Here is a 26368-nt window from a genome sequence, read left to right on the forward strand (position 1 = left end):
CATCTATTTATCCATGAGATTTTCAGAGATTTCAGTTTCATGCACATGAGAGGTTTGGCAGTACTGGAGATTGAACTCAGGGTCTCAAGCTTGCTCTAACACTTGAGCCACTCCTCCAGCCCCTTTTTGCCTTGGTTGTTTTTGAGTAAGGTTTTGCTTAATTTCTGGGCTGTGATCCTCCTATTTCCCCATGTCTCTGGAGATGATAGGAACTCACCACCATGCCCAGTCCCTGGTTGAGATGGAGTGTCCTGAATTTCTATGATGACCAGGCTGGCCTTGATCTTCCCTTTTATGAGGGAGCTGGCCTTGAACTATGACCAGTCCCACATCCCTGCCTCCCAAGTAGCTACCCTGATGGATTTGAGTCACAGCACCCAGGTAAAAATGACAAAATACCTTTATAATAGAATCATTTCTAAGTTGGAAAAGATGTAGGTCTGGTTGTCATTGGTCATAATTTTTTTAACAGCTTTGGTTCAATTTGTGGTTCACTAGAAATAAAAGTGATACTTGGCCCAGTCCCGCCTTGGTTCAGTAAATTCATGTGGTTTGTTCTGGTTTATACTTCAGTTGAATTCTAGTTCCTAGTAAAAACAAAAGTTTTATTTCAGGCAAAGTAGCTTGTTATGTTTTCTCAAAAAAATATTTTACTGACTTTTTCTTCACCTGGAAAGCAGTAAATGTTTGACGTATATGCTCCTGCCTTCTTGTCAAGAGCACCCTTAACCCTGGCCACTTACTCATTTATGTTCTATTTACATCTTGTGTTCTGTGGTTTTGGTACAATTCCCAGAAGGCTAGGAGAAACTTCGCATGTAGGGCCTGGAGCCATGGGAAGGCATCTGGAAGCCAAGGCGTTTCCGGGGCTCAGGTGAGCTGTTGCATCCATGGTGGTTGAATTCCATTCGTCAAATGGTGGAATAAACTTCATCTCCACCACTCCTTTGGCTGCTATTGCCCACTGAACTACTGCAAGTCTGGCCGCCATCTCCCCACCCTTTATGCCCCAAGTGGTGACAGACGTGGCTACCATGCCTAGTGGACCTTGTGGAAAGCATGGAGTTGGTAAGAGAGCATGACAGTACAAATGACTTAATTCCACAGTCTCCTGTGGCTAGATTATAAGGACCTCCGTGTCCTCAGTGTCTCATCATGGGAGTCCTCCACCATCAGAATGTCATCCTCAGAAGACAAACACAGCCCATAAAGCTGAAATTCTTCCTCTCCAATCTGCCCTTCTCAGCACAGGCTGACTGGCAGTAGAAGAACAGAAATTTGTCCTTCTGACCACCCCTCTACCCCCTCCACCAAACCACATCAGAATGCCCTAGTGTGGTCTTGGTTTATCTCCCAGAACAGGTGTATGGCTCACCAGGTGTACGGCTTCCACAGGACCAAGTGATCCAGGCTGGATTCTTATTTTCTACTGGGATTGCTTTGCACGGTGCTCCATCAGAAAGGTGAGGCTGCCTTCCTGTGTCCATCTTGCTGATCCAGCTCACAATGTGCTACAAACAAATGCATGGAGCTATTACACACACACACACACACACACACACACACACACACACACACACACACACACACACACACACACACACACACACACTCCAATCTCTCAGGCCTGTGTGGTGGTCACAAGCTACACAGCTCCAAATCATCAGCCAGCTCTTCACGCAGGCCAGGCTGAGGTAGGCTTGGACTCACCACAGGAAACCAGCCTCATTTATTACGCCACTAGAAGCCATAAATCACACAATTCCCCCACTTCTAGTCCCCTCCCGCCAAAAGGAGTGTTCACACAAAATCTATTTACATGAGATGATTATTCAATTAATTTTTTCATTACACTTGCCAGAAAGCATTGGCAGGAATTCGAAAGCTGCCTGTGTGTTTGCATTACTGATGACAGTGGTTCATGATACTTAATTTAGCAATCGGGGCCCATCTGGGGACTGGAGCTGGTCTTTAGGAGGCTGGAGACAGGAGAAGAGGTGGTCTGCAGGAGCATGTGTGTTCCTGGCACGTGTTCAGGAAATTCAGAGGTGTTGACCACTCGATGTGGTATCCCCACTGCAGTGACCTTAACACTTCCATGTCAGGAGACCTTGAGATGCCCTCGCTGCTTTCTGCTTCTGATCCCTTCCAGGATTTTCTCCATACAGGTTGCCAACATCATCTTTCTGATGTATATGCCTGACCTGGTCAGCCCCTCACCCACTGCTTTGTGTATTCAACCGTCAATGAACTCCATGTGTGAGTCCCTCCAACTGTTGTCAAGTTCTGAACCTCCAATGTGATAGTACTAGGGGACAGGACTTTGTGGCACTTTGTGGTACCAAGAAATGGTGGCTTTGTGGTACTAGGAGACAGGGGCTTTGGGTTGTGAAGACAGAGGGCTCATGAATGAGATTAGTGCTTTTGTAGGAGACCTGAGGGAGCTCTCTAGCTCCATGAAGGTTACAGCAAAAAGCTGGTGCTCAACCACACAGAAGGCAGACATCACTAGAGCTTAATCATGCACCTCCTGAACACTGACTTCTAGACTCCAGATCGCTGAAAAATATAGGTGTGTGCACACATATCATAGGATACACACATACATTCTTCTATACAGGTACGGATATGGTGCATAATACATGCATACATTGGTCTGCCAGTGTGTTCCAGCACAGCTGTTTCAAGCCTCATGCTTGCAAGGCAGCTGCCCTGCCACTGTGCAACACCCCAGGCCCTCCTATTTGCTGGTTATTTCTGAGACAGGATCTTCCTTCCTTCCCATTTAGGCATATGCCTGGATCATTGCCTGGACTATAATCCACCTATTTTAGGTCTTCTATCATAGCTGGGGTGACAGGCATACACCACTATGCCCAGCTTCCTCCTCTGAGAAGGAGGTTTCAGGAATTTTTCCACTCTGAATGGCCTGGACTCAGACCCTCTCAATCTCAGCTTCCCGAGTTGTTAGGATGACAGGCGTGAGATGCTAGTGGCCTGGCTGGGAAATACATTGTTGATGTCTATAAGCCATCCAGTCTATGGTAGTTTGCCACAACAAACTGAACTAACCAAACACTGCTCAAATATCCGACTGCCTGGCTGCTGTCAGTCTGTCTGTCTTAGCTTATGGCTCCTGATCACCTCTAGGTACCAGATCTAATTGCCTGACTCCAGCTATAGCTCATTCCATTTCCCATGACCCTTCCTCAACTGTGAACGTATTCGCCATCCTTCCTCAGTCAACCTCACCTCACTCCCAGCCCATCACACCTGTGAACACAGGATCTCCTCCTTCCCCCATGTACTCCTGCAGTGGACATTTAAGCAGCAATAGAAGATAACAGCATAACAAGCTGAAAGACTACATATGAACAAGGAGGAGGAAATCAGACTACCCACTTCTGCCACAATATACTTTTCTCCAGCAAGAACCCCTATTAGAGAAGCTAGTTCCATGAGCAATATTTCATTTTCCATTCCAAGACACAAATATTTGATCTCTGGCTCTTCTTAGCCTTGGGAGAACACTGAGAAAGAATAAAAGAAATACAGTCATCCTGTTTAAATACCAGAAAGATCCTTTTCATGCATGCAAAGTCTATATTTAAATTTAAATGCTGAACAAAAAGTCACAAGATACAATTGCTTGCAATCTAGCCTCACTTTCTAGATCTTAACCTTAAGCATATAACTTAACCTCTCTAAGCCTTATCATTCCAGGCTATGAATTCGATATAATGGTAAGTGCGTGCCTCTTATTAACACTAAGTCTATGCTAATTCACAAAATTAGAACAGTCTCCAACAACAGGTTAATGTTGGAGAGTTTATATAAGCTATAAATGCTCTAGAGTCTATCAGTTCTAGACCTCGTGAAGCTGTGGATATCTTTGGAGAAAAGAGTAAATGAGTATTTTTTATGGTCATAAACTAGGGTCAGTTACCACATTATATATAGCTTTGAAAGCATTGTTCTTGATAACATGTTTACAATACCAATTGTTTCTGTACTGGTAAAAGGATCTGTTTCTACCGTATCGACGGAGAAGCAGCCACTAGAGTGAGAAGACTGGAAAATCAATTTATCTACTTTCCAACCCAACATTCATAAGCTGACACGAGCACTGAGTTCCTGAGTCGAATCAGATGTTTCTGTAATGCCTCAAACACCACGGGCTGCCAAGATTTTCTTCTGCAAATTCCAACTGCCAATTTGAGTTCCAAGAAGGATTTCTTTCTTCTTCTGCACACCCGTGGTATTACATTGAATGCTTTCCATTAATGACTTAATAGCCACACAACTTGGAATTGTTTTGTGCTATAAACACACACACACATACAAGGCAAATACTAGCTTAGAAGCACTGAGGCTAATCTGCCTCATCCAATGAGAATTTCAGAAGGAGGCTGTCTGGAATTGACAGGGCAACTCCATGATCCCACCGGAAACCCACACCGAGACCAGAGCTGGGAAGAAATGGTTGGTAATACCCATTATAAAGTGCTTCCACCATACCTATATCAGGTACAAATAACCTCAAAAGGACTAGGGATATTCAGATAACAAGTAGCTGCCAATGAATTTACAAATTGTATCTCTTTGGAAGCATTGAGTAGTGTACAGTCCCCTGCCCAGACTTTGCGTGTTCTCCTACTTCAGTTATTCTAACTAATTACACAGAAGGTGTCTATTTGCATTGAATGTGTGGAGTAAAATTAAAGTGCTCTCTCTACCTTTCTCCTTTTTCTAGGCAACAGATAATTATCATTTTTCTAAGCTTAGCCCAATAGTCTTTAAAGCCCCCTAGAAACATATTTCTGGAATTAATTGTCCCCTGCATCCCTGCCAAGCATTTTGCTTTTTAAAATTCAATCTTTCCACCCAAGAAAAATTACCATTACCATGATTAAACGTACCATTTCCAAAAGGTGATCACAATAGTAGTTTAACTTATGGCCATTTCTCTGGAAATTTCTATCATCAATAAGAGGAGATTAAATTGTGCCCCTGTTTCTTTAAATTTTCTGAGCTGTGTCCTGCACTGTGGGCAGAATGGATGACCCTGCCTCTTTGCTGAATGAGCTTCTCCTCCATGAATGAGGAGGAAGGTTACAGAAAGTTGCTGAGCTATACAAGCCTTGGGGGCTGTTGAATCAGACTATCAATTTTGTCCGATGTAAAAGGTTATTCTCTTCCTGCCTTTCAGTTTTGCCCTTTCCCTCTGTTTGGGTCACTACAGATTCCTGCCTTAAAAAAAAATTATCATAATGGCCTGTCTGGCACAATGCTGGTTCTGAAAGCTCAGAGAAATTCTGCCAAAGGGTCTTTGCAATAGAACGGTTTCTTCCTCTCCCTGCTAACCTAGAAAACTTTCTTCCCCCTCCCTCTCAGTCCCCCTCTCTTCCCACATGACGGGCTTAGGCCCATATAAGATAAAATGTATTCATTCGCTACTGCTGCACAACAAGCATCTCCTAAACACATTGTCTGGCCCTGCAGGCTTCAGGGACTGCTGTGCTCCGGGCTCAGCATTGCTTGCAGCAGGCTAGAATAAATCCAGGCCTACCCCCATGCATCTCTGCCTCTCTCTGGGTATCTTTTTCCCTGGCAGACATGAGGCGTACAAACGTGGAAAGCCTCGGCAGGATTCAGCATGGGGCCCCACAGCGGCCATAAGGCCGCTAACATCTAGTACTTATAGTCATGTGGCCATGTGCCCAAAGATGTGGATGAATAACACTGAACAATTCTAATTCCAGGACTTAAAGACTTACAAGCCATGAATACATCTCCCTCCTTCCCCCTGCACCCCCATTTCCCCCCCTTTTCAATATCTCTTCTCTTACAAGCAATTTGTACATGTTTCTGTCTTGAAAAAAGAAAAAAACAACAAAACTTGCAATCCTTCCAGGATTCCATGACCATTGAATACCGTGAAGTAGCCCACTCTTCCTGTGGTGTGGCCTGCTCTAAAGAGAAGCATGGTAAGAAGGGGAGTTGCACACATATACTTAGTAGCCGGTTGATAAGTCAAAGTAGTGTGTGACTAAGAGCCAGAAGGAGGGAGGGAAAAGAGGACCGTGACTGATGTGTCAGGGTGCTTTCCACCAGGCATTCCTCCAGCCCAGCAGCCCGGCCCTGCGGAGGGGACTGGGGTCACCAGGCAGTAGATCTACTTACATTGGGCCCCATCTCCCTCCTCCTCCTTCCTATGTGATTTATTAATACTTATTAATAAGTGCAAACTAGTATAAATGGACACAGTCTCTGGAATTCTTCTGTAATACAAACAAGAACTGCATGTGCACCAATTTCGGGTTCTTTATAGAAACCATTGGCACAGTGACCTGTTCTCATCAGCTTTAATGATTGCTGGTCACAAGCCAATGGGCCAGGAGTTCGGGATGATGGCCTCCCATGACCCCTGCTGGGAGGGAGGTCCCAGGCTCCTAGGGATGTGGTGCCGCTTCTCTGGTGTCTTCTGTCCCTGTGGCAGGCTGTCCTTCCCCTCCCGGTGGCTCTCTGCAGACTGTGAAATCACCAGCTGGCCCTGCTCAGCTGCTCTGTCTAGGAAAAGGGAAAGAGCTAAGAAGTTATGGACATGGTTTTAAGGGTTTTTCCATCATCTAAGGTTCAATATTTAGAGCAATATTGATTCGATTTATCTAGTGTTGTAATGTTCTATTGGTTGCTAGGCAACAGAGTTCTTTCCTCTCTGTATCCTGGGTGGCTCATGGGAGTTTCACTACCCAAGAGATGACTTTGTGTATATGAAACTAAATGGACCATAGGTGCCATTCATACGTGGGAGGACACGGCTGTACTGGACAGGGCGAAGACTCGGGTTCCTGTGGCAGCTTCTAGAACAACACAGCCGTTCATCCCCACCCCCACCCCATTCCCTCATAAGCACCCACTGAGAACAACCCAGCAGCAACTTGGGCAGATGCAGAAAACTCTTGTGCTAGGTGCCCACAGTTTGTCCGCCCCAGTTCACAACAGGCAAGGCCCCTCCAAACCCCACAGCAATGACCAGAAAGCAACACGGCTCCCAGGAATCCATTCCCTCCTCACCCCAACATTGCTTTCCCCATTGCCGCTGTTGTTTGAGGTTCTCTTGCAAGTTCGTTACAGTGATGCTCGCTGTTCCTTTAAAATCTCAACTCAGAGTCAGCAGGCAAATGAGATACTGTCAGCCCGGGCTGCATGGTTCAACGACTTGGCATTGATGACATTTATTTTGGAACCTGCATGATAGCCTGACCTATTTTAGATGTCTGCTTCCACCAAACCTCCCTCCCTTGCTCTGTCTCTCCCTCTCTCTCACTCCCTTCCTCCCTTTCTTCCTCCCTCCCAGTTTTCCAATCTGAAGTGAAGTCAAAAGGGGCTGGGGGTAGCTGGGGAGGGAAGGAGAGGAGAACCAGGAGCTCCATTCTCCCAGGGATCCAGGCAAAGCTGCCAAGTAAGCACACCAACTGCTATCACCAAGGCAATTGTAAGGCTTACTGGAGAGGCAGGAGCGGGAGGGGGGAGGCATCAAATAAGTGAATAAATAAATAAATAAATAGGAAACTTCACAGGAAATTCTCTTCCCAATTTCCTGGGTGTGGCCAAGGAAATGCGTTAACCACGAACCATGTTTGGTATTTTTCCGTGTCTTCCTTTGTGGGAAGACATGCTCAGGAGAGAAATTATCTCATTCCCGCAGAGAGCAAAGCTATCTTGAGGAGGGGAGGGAAGCATGGGAGAAGCCAGCTCAGGCATGTAGCCAATCACGCACATTTATGGAGAGCAGGAATGTAAAACAGATGTTCTGCACAAATACGAACACTGCCCACGGCACACCATCACCGGCCTCTGGAGAAAAGGCCTTCTCCGTGCAAGCAAATAAAGTAGTCAGTCATGGAAAGTGATGTGGTGTGCTGTTCAGTACCAGACCTCCGGAATGACCCTTCCAGGCCGACCCAGATGCGTGTGTGTGTGTGTGTGTGTGTGTGTGTGAGAGAGAGAGAGAGAGAGAGAGAGAGAGAGAGAGAGAGAGAGAGAGAGAGAGAGAGAGAGAGAGAGAGAGAGAGAATCCAGCTCTCTTCTGCATGGAAGTCATTCTATCTCTTGAGTGAGGAATGGGATTTCCCTGTCCACTCCACAGCTCTGTACCCTGCAAACCCAGGAACATCTGGGGGGAAGAGAGGGAGATTGTGTCTCGCAAAGCCCTTTCCTGGTCACCCAGTGAAAATCGTCTCAGGAGATGAAGGTAAGCCAAAGGGCCAAGGCTACTGTATGAGCTCATGTTCTGCTGCGATCACAGAATGAGTCTGGTAGACTTAGCCCAGGCATGGTGGGCACACCTGTAATTCCAGCACATAGGAGGTTGTGGAAGATTCTAGGGCATAGGGATTGCAATCCCCACTTCCACCTCATACAAAAAAACTTACTCACCTCCCAGGTTGGGAGGTTGGTGGCTTTAGATCAGGCCACCCTGGCTGTCTAGTCTCCCTGAGACCCACAGGCTGAATCACAAGGTGTCAGAAAAAAAAACAGAAGGAAACTTGCATCAGGCAGGAGGCGGCCAGCAAGTGGGTGGCCTCAATGTATAATGACCTATTCTCATGAAAAGGAATGCATTCTGTCTCAGCAGCATCCTGTGAGGATGGAGGTTGGAACAGATACAGCATGACGCCCCGAAGGTCCAAAAAGCCTAAGGGTCAAGGAAAGCTGTGTGATGAAAAATAAAACTAAGCAACAATGTCCACCGTGCCAAGTCAGGAAGACTGAACACAGTGATAAGTCACCAAGTGGTTCCCTGAGACCTGGGCCCCCAGAGGAGGTCTTGTAATAAGATGACTTCAATCAGCCATTTCCATGAGCTGCAAAAAGTAGATTGACCAAATGAAAACAGTCCTTTGCCCGCACCCTCCTCTTCCTCCTTGCTGGGTTTTCTTTTGGAATTTCGCATGTCAGGTCGGTCGCCACTTCAATAGGTTGGGCCCTCAAATGCTTTTGAGGGAAGCAAGCTCAAAATATCAAGCTGTCAGGCATGGTCTTAAGCTATTAGCTTGTCTGGTAGGTGACTGACAGAGGTTACCTGGAAATCTAGCCAGACATTATTTTTTCTTCCTTCCCTATCTATTTGCTCTCTTTACCCAATGTGTCTACTTGAGACTGATTCACATTTTTATAGTTCGAGCAGGAAGGTAAGGGGTTGGCTCGTGGACTTCCCTCATTCCTAGCAATGGCTGGCCTCTGGAATCTAGCTGTAACTGTGTGCCAGAGGCTAGAGGAAGGAGGAGGAGGAGGAAGAGAGGAGGAGCAGGATAAAAGGATTTAAAGAAGGAAATCACTTGCTCCTAAATTGCCCTGCCATATGGAAAAGAGTGTAGCTTTCTATAAATGCACTTGGATTTCAGTGAGGAATTTGGTGCTTTAAGATTAATGGGGATAAATGAGCTCCCTATGAAAATATACCATCAAGCAAGATTTTTTTAAAAACTCAAGGTTTAAAAAAAAAGTATGAATGGGGGCTGGGAATGTGGCCGAGTGGTAGAGTGCTTGCCTAGCATGCATGAAGCCCTGGGTCTAATTCCTCAGTACCACATACACAGAAAAAGCTAGAAGAGGCACTGTGGCTTGAGTGGTAGAGCACTAGCCTTGAGCACAGAGAGGCTCAGGGCTAGAGCTGAGGCCCTGAGTTCAAGCCCCAGGACTGGGAGGGGATATATATATATATATATGAAGGAGCCATGGCAAGAATGTCGGTTTGTAGAAACAAACACAGTGTCTGGCTACACAGATGGCTCAGTAAACGTTTCCACCAGTCGGATCCCAACCCACCAGCAAGTGGCTGCTTGTGGCTTGGCTGTGTTCAGCTGGTTTGTTTTGAAAATAGCCCACACTCTGCCTGACACCTTCTCTTCTTGAATCTATTGCCGGGTGCTGTCTTCCTGTGTCTGCCCCAGCTCTTGCAGTGGGATGAGTAAGAACTGTGGCAGTGGGCTGAAGAAGACTCAGCCAGAAGTCCAGGCTCCAGGGAGAATCAGCCGCAGGCCCTGGCTGACAAAGAGCTCCAATTGGAGACAATCATGGAACTTAGTGAAAATAATCGAGAGAAAAACCAGGCAATTCTGGAAAATTCCATCTTAAAACCTGTCAAAGGAGTGAGGTTTCTACTGGACATTGATGCTCAGCTCCCACCCTGCGAGTCAGAGGGGAAGAACTAAATCACACCAGCTGGTCTCTGTGGGGTATTTGGTGAGTGTTAATTATGGAAGGCCACACCCGCCGCCATAGTTTGGACTCCATCAGCAGTCCTGAACTCATTCATCACTAGTAGTCCATCTTTCCCACATCAATGTGTGCTGTTTTTTTAACACTCTTCCATGCATCCACTTTGACAAGAGATACAGAGATGGAAGGCAGGCTGTGGAACACTATTCTAACTTCTTTCCTCTGGAATGAACCTTCCTTAGAAGAAAAAGCAGACAAGTCCTAAGACCCATTTCATGAAGGACCATACATACAGATTACTTTTAATTCCCATTTATATCAAATACATCACTTGCATTACTTCACATATTGGTAGAAAAACCATGAACAGTCACAACAACCTATGAGCAAGTGACCAGATTTTTCTACCTGAAATTGTGATTGTCTGAAGATAAATACATCTTTTTTATTTTTAATGAGAATTATGCATTGATTCCTGGGCAGACATCTACTAATATCCCACAAGTTATTTTTAAATTCTGTGATGCATTGTCTCTTCAGGCTATTTAAATCCCTCAACCTTTATTAACAATATGTTTAGCACAATATACATTCTGATTTGTTTTAGAGACCATGGATATGAATAAAAGTAAAATAAGAGACATAAAACTTCAGGTTAGTATTGAAAAAAATCCAATAGCTGGTACATTGTCCTGTTAGAAATGTATCATTTCAGGCACCACTGCAGACTGCTGACCCAGATTTTCTAGAATGGAGACACAGCAAATTGTTTGAACAATTCTTGTAGGTGATTCTGACCTGCTTTGAATGGTGCATGGATAACCTGGGCCATAGCAAGATCTCTATGCTGACTGGTGGTGGTTTGTTCAAATCATAAGCAAAACATATCCAGGGAAGATCTGGAATTTGAATCTTACCAAAGTAAAGACGTGGAATGATGCTCGATGCTGACTTATTAGTTAAAGACCAATTAAGTAGGATACATCTACCACTCATAAATTCTTGCTCTTTTCCATCTTATGGGAGCTGATTACTGAATTCCCTGAGACAATGAAAATGACCATTGAACATAAACAGTCAGGGAATACATGCCGTGGAGAAGTAAGGTCAAGGGCATTCCAACCTCTAGTTGGAAGGAGAACCAGGGACAAGAACCCAGGACTCAGACTGCTGATCCAGTTCTCTATCTCTGCTGACATCACACATATGACCCTGTTTGTGAAGCTTCCTGAATCATACCCTGTGTTTGCAGTGTCCATATTCACACTGAGTTGGGCTCCAATCATTTTAATCCCAAATCTTAAAGAGCCAAGTTAAAAGTGTGTGCAAATTTGTCCATTAAGCCCCATACAAATGTAAATAATGCTTGGAACATTGATACAATATTAAAAAATGGAATGGAAAGGCATGAGGAGGCAGCCTTTGATATACCTCTTTTATGGTCTCCTATGAAATGGGTGAGGAATCATAGACATCTAGGGCAAAGTCCCACTCACTGTAAGGACTTTAACAGAGAAAACCAATCTATAGGGTTCATATACCTCCCTTTGTAAAGAGAGACACCTAGTATGGAGACATAAAGTATGGAGAACATCTGGCCCTCTCACTTCTGCCCCAGGAAACTAGAAAAGACAGCAAGAAAAGCAGATACCAGAGATATAGTCCAGACTCAACATCCCTTCCGAGACTACAACTTCTCAGCAATCTCTGGCTGAGCTGGTCAGAGACTCTCGTCTCTTCATTCAATGACGTCGTCTTGAACAGTAGGTCTATCATGGCCAATATATAAGACTCAGCTTTCAAGGGGAAGTGTTGGTCTCTATCCCAGGTCACTGATGGATGCAGTTAGGTGACCCTGAATGAGTTTTATTGCTGCCTAGAGCTCAGCTACTTCCAACCAAGTTCAAATCAATATGGTAGCCCCACACATACGGCATGGCTTTTCCCATGGGTGAGTTTTCTCTTCCAGGCTCTTTTTTAAGGTATGAAGTAAAATGGATATATCTCTGCCTTAGCTCTGTAACTAGCTCAACAGATTAATTCTTCTAGTGGCATTATAACATATAATCCACTTACCATGCAATTGACCATTTAAAGTGTATAATTCAATAGTTTTATTATAATCACTGATACATGCAACCCTGATCACAATGATAGAGCCGTTTTGTCACCTCATAAAGAAACTCTGCACCAGAGCTACCAATCATCCCTCTGCTTTACATTCCTCCCCACTTCTAACCAAAAGGCAAACCTGCTCCCTCCCCCCCCCCCCCGCACTGGTTCCCTCCCTACCAACTGCCCCCACATTCATTAGCTGTCACTTTACAAGGACTCTAGGACTGCCATCTTCGCCACAGTGGCAGAATTCCCATTTTCCAGCCTACAAAGAAGTTGAGACTCCTGAGGAGCCCATCAGCCACAAAAGACCAAGAGCGATGACGGACGGGCTCTCCTTAAAGAACCATTTCCCAGGTTTTGATTCTACTTCTTCAAGAACATTGATGAGCACAACCAATATCGGGTGCTAAAGTGGTCTTAAACCTGTCTGTGAGTTCTTTGCCCCCACAGAAAGGCAGTCCCGATGTCCCTGCCCTTGAACGACCCACATCCCGAAAATGATGCCGGCTGTGTGTTGCCAGGGCTGAGTCACCACCTTGATATGCCAGCTTCCTTTTTAAATCATTTTTATTAGTGTGTATGAATTGAATACAGGAGTTTCATTGTGGTATTTCCATGCATTCATAGAACGTGTTTTGATCAAACTCACTTCCTCTATTAATCATTCATATTCTCCTGGGATATTTTTTTACAACTTCTAGTGGGTTTCATTACGCTATTTTCATACATACACATAATGTGCTTCAAACATATTAATCTCTTCATTATCCTCTTCTTCTCTCCCCTCGTCCTGCTGATTCACCCCCAAAATAATGCCCCTTCTACGTTTATGCATTATTGCCATCATCATCATTATCACATTGAGATCTAGATTCCACATATAAGCAAAACCATGCACTTTGCTCTCACCCACCATGATGATCTCTAGTTCCTTCCATTTTCCTGCAAACAACAAAATCTCACTCTTCTTTATGTTGCTCACTAACTGCTCCCACCGAGCACCTGAAAGCAGTGAGGGGCAGTCCTGATAAGGAAGCACTGGCCACGTGCCAGTGCTCAGGCCCACTTCCCCAGTGGGAGGTCACGCCAACACTTGTGAAGACCCTCTGTCTGTATGACTATCACCTTCCGATGACAAGTGACCCCCAGCCACTGAGGCTCAGGCACCATGGGTCAGTTAAGCCATCCCTGTCTAATTCCTGTTGCACAGAATTCCTGAGTGACTCAATGCTTGCTTGACGTCACTAAGTTGAGGACTGGGTCCAACCGTCCCTCACAGGCTATCCATGTCTCTGAATTTGTCATTACTTGCTTTGAGCCTTGGAGTCATTTGGACAGTAGTTATTGGATCTAATCTCTTCTTCCACTAAGCTTGGACAGACTGCAAGCTCTCTGAAGATAGGAATAAACGTGTCGATTTGACAATTGTCACTCAACTCTAGTGACAGTACCTGGAATGCAAGAGTGGCTGCCCTGTTACCTGTTACATTATTAAAGCTATCCCAGAATTCAGTTGACTCATGTATCAGTCAGCAAATTATGGCTCACAGGAAGATCTGGCCTGCTACCTTTTTATGCAAATGAAGTGCAAGACTGTCTTCAGGAGGAGGAGCCTAGTGAGAGTTCCCTAGGTTCTTGGGGATATGCTGCTGAAGGGGAGTGTAAACATAGTGTTTATGCAAGTGAAAGGTATGAAAACACCACCAACAAGCACTTCATTTGCATATTGTTTCTGTAGCTGCTTTTTTTCTAGATTGGCAAGAGTGAGTAATTGCAACAAAGACCCCAAATATTTTGCCCTGTTCACAACCTCAAATAGTTACCACCTGACTCTTTACAGAAAGCCTTTACAGATCCCTGGTTTAGTGTAATGATTCAGCCTCATTCACCTGAGAACTTGGTGGTTCCAGAACACCACCCAGGGCTGTCTCCCTCCGTCTGGGCTTCCTGCAGCTAGCTGAGGTGTCCTGATTCTCCTCCAGGCAGCCTCCTTCTCCCGCCCTCTCCCCCTAAGCCTCTCATTATTTTCCCACCCATCACAACTTGCCTCCTCAAAACTTCCAAAAGAGAGAGCAAAAGCAGATGGTACTAGGCCTGGAGTGTAGCTCAGTAGCTAAGAACCTGGGGAGATGCAAAGGTCCTGGGTTAGAGAGAGGGAAGTGGAGGAGGGGAGGCTATGTAGCCTCCTACAGTCTAGATGACCCAGAACCTCCACAGCACCATTTCCCCATGTCTCCTTCATTCTATTCAGAACAAGTTACAGCTTGACTGAGATGAAACTAGAAGGAACTGTCTGCCCCCTGGTTGGTCAGTGTGAGGGCCGATCTAGATCGGATGGAGACCAGCCTGGGAGCTCACCTGTGCATGTGTCTGAGTGTGTCTGTGATGGGGTTTCTATAATGAGGGAAGACCTTCCCTGAAAGTGGGCAGCACCTTCCCATAGGCTGGGGCCCAAATGAAACACAGCGGAGAAGATGGAAGAAGCTCGCCAGCATGGGTGTGCTCTCCTATCTGCTTCCTGGCTGCCCATGACAGGACCAGCTTTCCTACACCATGTCCTTCTGACATGATGCTGGGTCTCAACATAGCTAAACGCATGGAGCCAGTGGACCGGTGACAAAAAGCTCTGAAACAAGAAGCCATAGCAAATCCTTCTGCTTAGGTTGGCTTCTCTCAAGGTTTGTCACAAGGACAGAAGGCTGAGTAAGTAACACAGAAGGAGTGACATGAATGCTGAGGACAGGCAGATGTTGGTGCCCATTCCTGAAAGCCATCTGCCCCCACCAAGCACACACATTTGCTGGGTGGACACAAGGAGGCTCACAAAGGCATCCTAGCATAAAGAAAAGGGAGTGGGGGGAAGAGACAGAGCCTTGGAGGATGTAGCTTATCTGCTGTGATCTAAAGACCTCCCCCTAGGCTCTGCCTCCTCAAGGATCTGTCCGTTCTGCCACCTCCCCAAAGGGCCACAACATGGACGGGCCTTAGGAGACACTGGGGATCCAAACTAACTACTGCAGCTGGCACTAGTATTTGGAGTTATACAGTAAACATCAGAGTAAAGACAAAAAGAGTTCTTATGCTTTGCACTGTAAACCTATAAACCTGGTGGTTACACAAACTACAACGCTTTTAAAAGCCATAACTAATGAAACAATTGACAGCATTGGCCTTCCAGAGAGAGGCTTAGGCACCTGCATTATGGTATCGGATGCACACTGCCCTGGCATTTTGTGGAGATTCATCACAGTGAGACCTGGCTCCTGTGGACAGCTACCACTAGCAGAAGGCTGACTTCCCGTGTCCAACCTCAAAGCAATTACGTGTGTAACACTAGTGGAAATGCAAATTTCTTCAGTTCTGCTCCCGGGCATATACTCAAGGGAACCGAAAGAAAGACTCATGCTGGTGGCTCACACTTGTAAGCTTAGCTACTTGGGAGGATCACAGTTCAGACCAGCTCAGGTAGAATCACAAGACCCCATCTCAATTGAAAGCTGGATACAGTGTCATGCACCTGTTATCCTGGCTACAAGAAGAAGTCTAATATAGGCAGATCACACCCCAGCATGTACAGAGCAGGAAGTGAGCAATTCTATACCAAAATAACCAGTGGAAAAGAGGGCTGGAGGTGTGGCTCAGCAGTAAGAGTGTCTGTCTAATGAGCATGGGGCCCACCCACAGTTCAAAACCTACTAATGAAAAAGGGACAGAACTGAAAGGAAGGCCTCAAAAAGCTATTTGTAAATCCATGGTCAGCAGTGTTTTCTCTCAACAGCTAAAATATGGAAGCAACCCACGTGGCCACCAATGGATAAATGAATAAGCAGAACATTGCATGTGTTAATGTATGCACAGTGTATGTGTGTTTCCGTATATTTAAGAATACATAGATATGTGCATCAATGTAAGCATGCAGCAATATTCACTTGCACGGGAATACTATGTAGCCTTTAAAAAGGAATGAAATTCTGACACATGCTGCAACATGGATAACCTTGATATATCATACTATGAGATAAGCCAGTCACAAAGCATGAAATCAGTATGCTCTCCAGGAGGTACCTAGTGTACTGAGATTCATGAACAGAAAATAGGATGTGGTTTCCAAAGGGCTAAAAAGAAGTGCTGGACTGAGCATGGTATAATCCCAGCTACTCAGGACACAGAGGTTGGGGGTCATGAGTTTTAGGCCAGGCAAAATTAGAAGACTCTATCTCAAAAGCCAAATACATTAAGAGGGCAGGGCAGCATGTACCTTAAGCAGAAGGGTGCATAGCTAGCAAAGCCATGCTGCAAAACCCAAGGAACACACCAAAAGCTTATATAGCAGTTAGGATCTTTGGCATCTCTGGAGGGGAAGAAGGTGCCCATGGATACCCAGCAGAGATCCTCACGTGGTGGCCCAGACCCTGCATATCACTCAGCAACACAGCTGCAGCCAACTAACCACCTGCCACCCGATCCCTATCCATGCCCACTCAAGAGCAAGAATCCCACATGTCTAGCTTACTTGTCTGTGTTCTTGGGCTCTACCCCAGGGAGTGGGTGGCAGGTTTCAGGCTTAACAAAAGAACCAGTTTAAGCTACAACAAAGAATGCCTTGAAGTCTCATGAATGGAAGAAGTGAGAAGTCGCATCTCTCCTTTCTATTTCCTTTTTCTTTCTGTTTTTTTCCCTCCAAAGGTGAGGTGAGGATGCCTGAGACCCAGCACAGGAAAAGAAGCCAGGAGGAAAGAGGAAAGAAAGGATGGGACGGGAAGAGGTGAAGTCATAGGTGTGTGTGTGTGTGTGTGTGTGTGTGTGTGTGTGTGTGTGTGTGTGTGTGTGTGTGTAAAAAGGATCTCAAGTTCTAGGTCAACCCAAGCAAAGATTACAGCAAGATCCTGTCTCAAAAACAAATATGTTTTAAGGAACTGGGTACACAACTCAAGTGTTAAGAGTACTTGTCTAGCATATGTGAACTCCTGGGTTCAATTCCCAGTACTTAAAAAAATAATTATAATGTCAAACATTGTAATGCAAACACTTGGCTGTGACTCTCGACGATGACTGCTAATGATGATGGTGGCAGAAGCGTCTTTGTGAGACTGAGGCTGAACCATAGTGTCTTCTACCATGCCCAAGGGGAAGTCTCATGCTGTTACTTCATGACGTCCTGCTGGTGACCTTGGCCAGCCCTGACCACAGTGGGAGTAGGCACTGGGCACACACCGGGAGACAGATCGCTCAGGGTCTTCCTGGAGACTGCCTGCCACTGTTCATTTCACTTGATGAATAAACTCATGATCGATGAATGCAAAGAAGCCTAGCAGCTTCTCTAAGCCTGTTTCCTGCTCTATAAAACAAGGCTGTGGTGAGGAGTCAAGTACATATTCAGTGTAGAGACACCAGACATGATGAGGAACATGTGAGTGCATGCTAAACACCGGCTGTCCTTCCTGCGGCTCACATTCATTCTTGGCCACAATCCTTCCTGAAAATTCTTTTCAAGAGTTCATCCTTCAGGAGAAGGAAACCTACCTGGGGAGAAGGGGAATTGTTTAAAGCATTTTTATCTGTACCAGAAAAAAAAAGGATCAAAATTATGTTCAAGATTGCTCTGGAGGCAGGATAGTTGGCAACAGACTATTTTAAGATTTATTGGAAGGGGACCATCAAGGCCACTGAAGAAAAGTGATATTCAGAAAATCAATACTATTGCTAGGCCAGGAACTGTCAGAAACTCATCACAGAAAGGCAGCAGGTGGGTGTAATCCTCCACTGATGGGGAAGCAGATTATAAAGACTTTTTTGACAGCATTGGATGGATGTATGAATGGATGGATGGAAATGGATGATGGACAGCATTTCAACTAATTGAAATAACGTATTTGTACATATTCACTGGAACATTTTTCTGTAATTGCAAAAAAACTTGGAAATTACCAAAAGGTCTAGGAATGGTCATTGTTAAATAATGAAACAAGATACAGACATGAAAAATACAAAGGAACCCCATATATACTAATATGAAAACATAGTTTAAATGTATTTTTGCTATTTTTATTATTTCTTCTTTGTTCTTAGTATTTTAAGCTCAGCAAATAAGAGAAATCTGCAAAAGGCTGGACAAAGAATATTGTGCCACTTGCATAAAAATAAAGTCAGCTACTCATGACTAAACACATAATACATGTATGTGTGTTGATCCATAGAAAAAAATAGAAACTTACAAGCCACCTTGTTAAGAGTTACAAATGCAGTCAGTAATCAGAAATTATAAGTTATTTTCACAGAAAGAATGAAATAAAAACAAGTTGTCAACTAAGTATTGAAATTATCACAGAGATTGCTAAAAGAAGCAGGAGTCACCCTTAGGAACTCAAGGAACAAAGAAAACTGCCAATTACCAAAACTTGAGAAGACTTTATGGGGCATCCATGGAACCAGGCCTCACCTGTGAGAAGAGAGTGCTGCTGACAGTGGTATCTCGGAGAGGCATTGATGGCACTCACTAGCAGGCACTGAAGAAGCTGAGATGAAATTCAGCCACTAGTGAGGACTGAACAACTCCTGACTGGGGGATGAAACAGTGCCCCTGGGTGGCACTCCAGAAAATGGATAGGAAGTCTGCAGGAAGTTCACCAGGGGCCCACAGAGAGAATACAGGAAGCACACAGGAGGCTGCAGGAAACTCACTGGTAGGCTGTGGGAAATATATAGAAGACCCACAAAAGGCTCACAGCAAGCACACAGGAGGCACACAAGAAGTTGACTGAGGCCCACAGGAAGCACACAGGAGGTCCACAGGAAGCACACAGGAGGTCCACAGGAAGCACACAGGAGGTCCACAGGAAGCACACAGGAGGTCCACAGGAAGCACACAGGAGGCACACAAGAAGTTGACTGAGGCCCACAGGAAGCACACAGGAGGTCCACAGGAAGCACACAGGAGGTCCACAGGAAGCACACAGGAGGTCCACAGGAAGCACACAGGAGGTCCACAGGAAGCACACAGGAGGTCCACGGAAAGCACATAGGAGGTCCACGGAAAGCACACAGGAGGTCCAGGGGAAGTTCAGGAGGCCCAGGGGAAATATATAGGAGGGACACAAAAGGGCCACAGGAAGCCCAGGGGAAGTAAACAGGAGTTACACCGGAAGTATAGTAAAAGACACAGGAAGCACATCAAAAGAAACATGTCTCTAGTACTCCCCTATTTGTCTCACTTTGCACCCTATTCCTCGGCAGAGCCCTACAAAGCCAAACAAAAGTGCAGAGTCACTAATCCAAGAATCGCCAAGCCTAAATACTGGAGTCAGCAACTCCACACAAACCAGAACCCTCGTGGTGGATGAGGGGCCTTTCTCAGGCCACAAGGACAAGGCTTTGGGGCCTAGGTAGATGCGTTTGTGAGTCTGGAAGTGTTAACTATGTCCAGTGGTGTCCATGAGCCACTATTTGAGAGCAAGCAAGGTCTGGAAGTTAATAATTCCATTACGACAATAGTCATTCTCAACTCAAAGTAGCATCTATTTCCATTTCTGTGGATCAGGAAGAGTCCTTTCTGTTTAATTTTTATCAAGCTGGGAAATGAGGGTTTAGCTGTAGGTGTCTCATTGATGCCAGCCATACTCAGGAGGTTCTGTCTCTTGAGAGTCTTGAAGATGCCCTCCCTGCAGTATCCCCCACAGGCCTGCACACAGCCCAGTTGGTACCTGCAACTTCTCCTTGGAAGTTTCCTGAGAATTTTCCTTGCCTTATGATTCTTTCTTTTTGTCCTATTATCTCGGCAAGTTACAGGCTGCTCTAGGCCCAGTTAACTTACCTAAAGTGTGTCTAAATGAACAAATGCTACCAGCCAGCCCACCTGCCTATGGGTACTATGGGCTGATTTGTGTGTGAGTGTGTCTACATATGTGTGTAGGTGTGTGTATCTGAGAGAGAGTGTGTGTAAAAAGAGAGAGAGAGGAAGAAAGGAGATACAAAATTTATACTTTCACTTTTCAATGACACCTGAAAAATCCAACTGAACTTTTTAAAAAAAAGCCTTATCTCTTTCCCTTAAATAAATGAAATTGATATAGATCAGACTAGGAGTCAATGTCTTGAGTTTGAGATGATGATTATGTGTATTTGGTGTCCTGGAAGGAGTGTAAGACAAAACTCAATGTCATCACACCAAGGAAGCACAGAACCAATGCCAACTGGCAGTGACAGGAATAGCAAGAGTGCCATTGGCCCTTCCAGAAGCACCCTGTTGGTCTAATGTTTATAAACTGCTATGTGAAAAGATCAATAAGCCACCTGCAAAGATTAATCCTCATTGCCATCTTGACTGGATGGAGAGGCACAGAGGAGATAATAAAATACACTTCTGGGCACCAGAGAAGTAAAGGGGGAAGACCTACCCTCTCTGTAAGCAGCACCATCCCACAGGCTGAGGCCTGGGTAGAATAGAAGGGGCAGATATATTCCAGTTACTTGCAATATTCAAGATGGCAGAAATCCCATCTGTGCCCTGCTACAACTCACTTGTCGCCAGAGAACAAGAAACCTGGTTTGCTTCAGGCCACTGAGATTTGGGAGTTCTTTGTCACTACAGCCTAAGCTAACCCAGCCTGATGGATACAGAGGATTCTGAGATGGCAGGACAAAAGAAATACACTGTTTCCAAGCCAGCAGAGTAGTTATACAGCACGGAGCAGGTGAGTGGACACTCTCCCCATTTTACATCGGATCAGCGGTAGCAGGGATTGGTCAGCAGAGTCCACATCCCTGCTAGAATGGAAAACTATCCAAATGCTTGAGGCTCAGGAAGCATGCCAAGCACTGCCCAAACAACACCACCAAGAACAGGGTCACTGCGGTAGCCACCACCAGTCCCAAGCCTGAATTCAGTTGGTCCTGGCCTCTGGAGGCAACGACTTGGAATGAGACCTGCGACTGACTGACCAGAGGTCACGTGCTGCAACATGGCTGCCACTGGGCCAAAACAGAGAACTGCCAACATTTATATGAATGAGAGGGATCTCCAAGAGAGGAAATGGGCTTGGATGCTAGACAGCAAAAATGAAGCTCAAATAGGTTCGGTAGACCTGGATCCTGTCTCTCTCCCATCCTGTCTCTCTCTCTTTTTTTTTTTTTTTTTGGAACTTCCTAGTCATTCTCCTACCAGAAGGTTCTTCTATAACACCTTTGATGGCTAAAGCAGACTTCTGTATTCACAACCAACCCAGGCAGAAACAGATCTCTTGACTGAAAGCTTCACGAGCTACTTGATCTAGGAAAGTGCTATGAAATGCTCATGGTTATAACCACGCCAACAGATAAATACCTTTGTGCTAGGAGGTCAAATTCCAGTGAATCACTGTGCATTCAAGTCCCCCAATTGCAGGCCAAGTGGTTTTGAGTGAGTCAACTTTCTAAGCCCTGGATTTTCACACCTGTAAAGTAAGGGTAACAATCCCCGGCTTATAGAGTTGTTACGAGAAGCAAATGCAGTAACAGGGAAAACCATCTGGCTAAATGCCTGGACCGGACAAGGGTCTCACATGTAAGAGATTGTTTATTCTCTCAGAAGGTTTATACGCTGGTTAGAAAAAACAAACACATCCTTTCTATGAGCTGAGTGAAAGCTTTTAAATCACCCCCATCCAGATCTGGGTGCCAATTGTTCACACCTGTAACCCTAGCTACTTGGAAGGCTGAGAATGTGAGGATTGAGGTGTGAGGCCAACTAGGGTGGGAAAGTTCACAAGACCCTCTTTTGAACCCACTGCGGGGCACAGTGGCACACATCTGTCATCCAAAGTTATAAGGGAGGCAGAGATCGGGAAGATTGTAGTTCCAAGCCACCCGGGGCAGGAAAGTCCTCCAAACTCTGTCTTAATCTAGGGAAGCTTGACCCCATGTCATCATGACCCCAGTCATGCTGGAGAGACTAAAGTGGGTGAACACGGCCCAGGCTTGGGTCTTGGCAGGAAGTGAGACCCCACTCTAAAAATAACTGGTGAACCAAACAGGCCTGGAGAAGTGGCCCGATGGTATCATGCCAGCCAAGCAAACGGAAGGACTTGAGTTCAAACACCAGTACCACCAAGACAAGAGAATAACAAACCATGGCATCCAGCTCAAAATACATCTCGACAAGATTGCCCCTGGCAAACGGGTGAAATTATGGCTTGAATGATATTCAGAGCTGAGAGCTTTAAAAGGTGATGGAGAGGGATTAATTCATAATGAATGGGTTGTCCTAAGAGTGAATGTGCTGTGCTGCCCCTGTGTCTCTCCGTGTGTCTCTTAGACACAGCCCCCTCACCGTATCATCCTCCACACCACCTCAGGGCCTCGACATCCAAAGTTGCCCAAACCTCAACTTTCCAGTCTTTAGAACTGTGAACTGGTGAACCTCTTTGGCATTATAAATCAACCAGACTGTGATGTGTAGTGACAGCAGCAGATACCAGTCCAGGATGTGTGAGAACCTAAGGTTTAAGGCAGCCAATACTGAAGTGACCTTCTGGAGCTGGCTCTGGAGCCTGGCCTGCTCAAATGGCCCTTCTATGCCACCCTTTCCAATTCCACAGAGGAGCCACTCAATGCAAACACCCAGACAGCTTCATAACCTAGAAGGTTCCATGGACCCCAGGCAGAAAACCACCATTCCATCCACACACTCACTCTAGCTACCAAGGTGGAAGAAGTTGGAGATTCAAAGAGGAGTAATTTGCCTGAGACTTTGCAAGAAGTTCTTCTATTCAAAGTCAGTCCTTCCTAACACTTAAACTTATCTGTAAAATGAGCTACGTGTTACACAAGTAGAATAAAGCATAAGTGGTAAAACCTACATGGTGGAGTCCATGAGTATTCACTGAGCATTCCTCCAATGTCACTGTGTATTTGAAATTTCCATACAAAGAATGTTGGGGGGAAATCTGGAGCTATCGAATCCTTCAGAGTTGGGGGCCAATCGTGTCTCTAAGGAGTGTGTTAATGATCTATTTATAATGTATTTTGACTTAAAGCTCTCTGAATGTGTATGCCCCTAAACTGTGCTATCGTCTGCTGGTGCATTCAGCATTATTTTTCTTCTTGGTGTACCTGCGAAGATGGTAATGCCTGTGCTGGCAATAAATATCCCTTGGAGATCAAAACTACCAAAAGGTGTATGAAAACACTTTGAAAACCTCAGTCTACTCACAACATCATGAGAAATTTAAACAAGCTATATTCCCGGATGTGAAAACTAACCACACAGTCACCTACTTCTGTAGCCTTGTCATAAGTTCCACAACATATACAAATATCAAAGCAGTGTGTGGTACACCATAGAGACGATTTGTACTTGCTCGTTGAAGAAGAAAAGTACTTGAGAAGCAGAAATAAAGCTGGCTGGGCTGAATGAGCACAATGCCACAGAGACGAGGCTGGGCGGAAGGGGCTTCCTGAGATGAAAGCCGTGAGATGCAACTTAGGAACTTCTGGTAGAAAAGGAAGAATCAAGGGTTTTGTACTGGTGTGTGTGGTGGGGAGACGCCTCTTGAATGCGGTGGGGCAGATCACAAGATGGCGGGATAAGGGACCCAGGAGGAGGAGAGGAGGGGTTAGAGCCACTGCCCCCTGAATCCCAGAGGCAGGACACACTTGGAACCATTAATACTGGAATACCAGCAAGGGGGTGGCCCCAGCACCCCTCACCTGCCAGCTCCTCTCATCCCACAGAGAAAGTGGTGGAGCATTTGTTTATAACCTACTTACATCCTCCCAAATATGCTAAGTAATCCCAAGATGACTTGTAATACCTAATCCAACATAAGGTGAACACAGCTAAACTGCATAGAAACTGAGGATGGAGAAACGTCTGCATATGCTCAGCACAGCATCGATTCCACTCCCCCACCCCTCACCCCCCCCCCACCAGTATTTTCTGTCAGGGAATACATAGGTACACCGGGCTGCTAGTTCTTACCCCATTCACCTGAGCACACATTCAAAGAATAAAATTCAGCTAAAAGAGGCTATTCACATACTGTACTGGGTCTCTCTGATTTAAAAGGGGAAGAGAAAGAAAGGAAGTTCAGTCTCTGTCCTGGTTCAAATACAGAGCGCCTACTTCAGCAGTGCAGAGAGGGCTCAGCCCCCACCTGTGGAGCTGTGGGACCTCGGGAGGTAGACCCTAGCAGCAGGAGAGGGTCCCTGTGGACAAGGCCTTGGGGGCTCAATCTTGCCTGGTATTTGTCAAGTAGCTGGTCATAAATGGTGAGACAAGTTTTAGTTTCAAAAAAACAAAAAATAAAAACAAAAAAAAAAAACTGAAGGGAATAAAAGTACAGCTTAGCTAGGGATGAGTGGATTCAAAAGTGTGCCGGGAATCTGCTCTCCATTCATAGGAAATACCTTACTTCTTGTCCTGGCAGTCTGATGATCTAATGGTAATTGCTGTAATTCACTGTATGAACAACCAACCATTCCCCTGGGAAACGGTCGCGGGGAACAGAAGCAGCTACGTAACCGGAGAATGCCCAGTGGCTCATGCAGGGAATACACTCTGACGTGGCCTTTATTAAGGTTAGGCCCTAAAGAGCTAAAAAAATGGTATGTCACCTAAGTCACAGGTACATTCAGGACGCTGTAAAACCATAAGGACCGGTAGCCATGCTGGTGAGGATACGTGCACACCAGCCTTCCCTGTGTTCAAAAATGTCTCTTTCCAGCAAAGTGGTTAAAGGAGGTCATCACTGTGCTCTACTTCATCCTGCCTCCAGGGTTTCCACATGCAGTATGTCAGCCTCACACTGCCCAGGGAGGAAGCAGACCAGAGGTCAGCCTGGTCAGTGTTGAAGAGATCACACAGAAGGAGAGATCGAGATCACAGAGGCCTCCAGAACATGAAGTGGGGAAGGATTTGATCTACCAGCCTCTCCTTGTGCTTCCTCTCCAGCTGCAATTAAACTTCAGCACCCAGTGCCTATATCTAACACTCAAGTCATGAAAACTTTAGCCAACAAACAATCCAAGTACCTGGCCAACAACTCTGTGTGTGTGTGTGTGTGTGTGTGTGTGTGTGTGTGTGTGTGTATACATCACAAGAAATTGCAGTTACTTTGAGAGAGGATTATCAAAGAGGAAGGGGTATTCTGGGTTGCTGGTTTGTTCCAACATGATGTGGGTGCTGGTACGTGGCGTATGCAAATTAGGATAGTCCAATGGCTGTGACTCAAGCGGTAGAACTGCCTACCTGGTAAGGCCAGGCTCTGAGTTCAAACCCCAGTACTCTCAGGAAAAGAAAAAGTGATTGTTCAATGAACCATACCTTGGAAACTCATGCTTTTTTCTGCATCAAGATCATGTCTTAGTACAAGTGAAGGTTTTAGAGTGCCAAGCTCTTCTTAACTCCAAGTTTGCCTTCCCCTCTCTATTATCTCTTAGTGTCGTGGGTTCGTTGTGTGTCCCCTCCCAGGGTGACTCACCCGGCTTGTTACAATTGTACTACAGCAAATGTTAGCAAATGATATGCCTTGTGGTAGCGATTAAGTCAACTCAAACACATTTGTCACTGAAGATGGCCTCCAGCTGTTTATCTGGGAAATATAATTGAATACTAATGGGATAAACACTAGAAGATGCCAGTTTTATTTTCACTAAAGGTACGGGCTAAAATATTAGAAAGGGGATTTCTTGAAGTTGAAACACACAAACAATTTTTAACACACACTGTACTGCTTCTAAAGAATTTAACACGTGTGATTTGAAGATAAAAGATGCCTTTGTTTTGTGCGGCACATTTGGTGCTTCATTTAACCCCAGACTTACTGTGCCCACCGTTTAGGTAGGAACACATCCCTCCGCCTTGCACTGAGATCCTAGCAACCTGTGCTCTCTGGAAATGCTTGTTACAGCTCTCACCCTTGACACATACTTCCTGCAAATAGCACCAAACACTATTGGGACAGAAATGAACAACTCAGCTCAGAATACATTCATTAAATGACTCTAAAAGTGGATTTGAGATATAGTGGCAGACTATGATACTGACCAT

This window comes from Dipodomys merriami, unplaced genomic scaffold, assembly GCF_024711535.1.
Source record: "Dipodomys merriami isolate MVZ:Mamm:240054 unplaced genomic scaffold, mDipMer1.0.p SCAF_26, whole genome shotgun sequence".
Classification (NCBI taxonomy): domain Eukaryota; kingdom Metazoa; phylum Chordata; class Mammalia; order Rodentia; family Heteromyidae; genus Dipodomys; species Dipodomys merriami.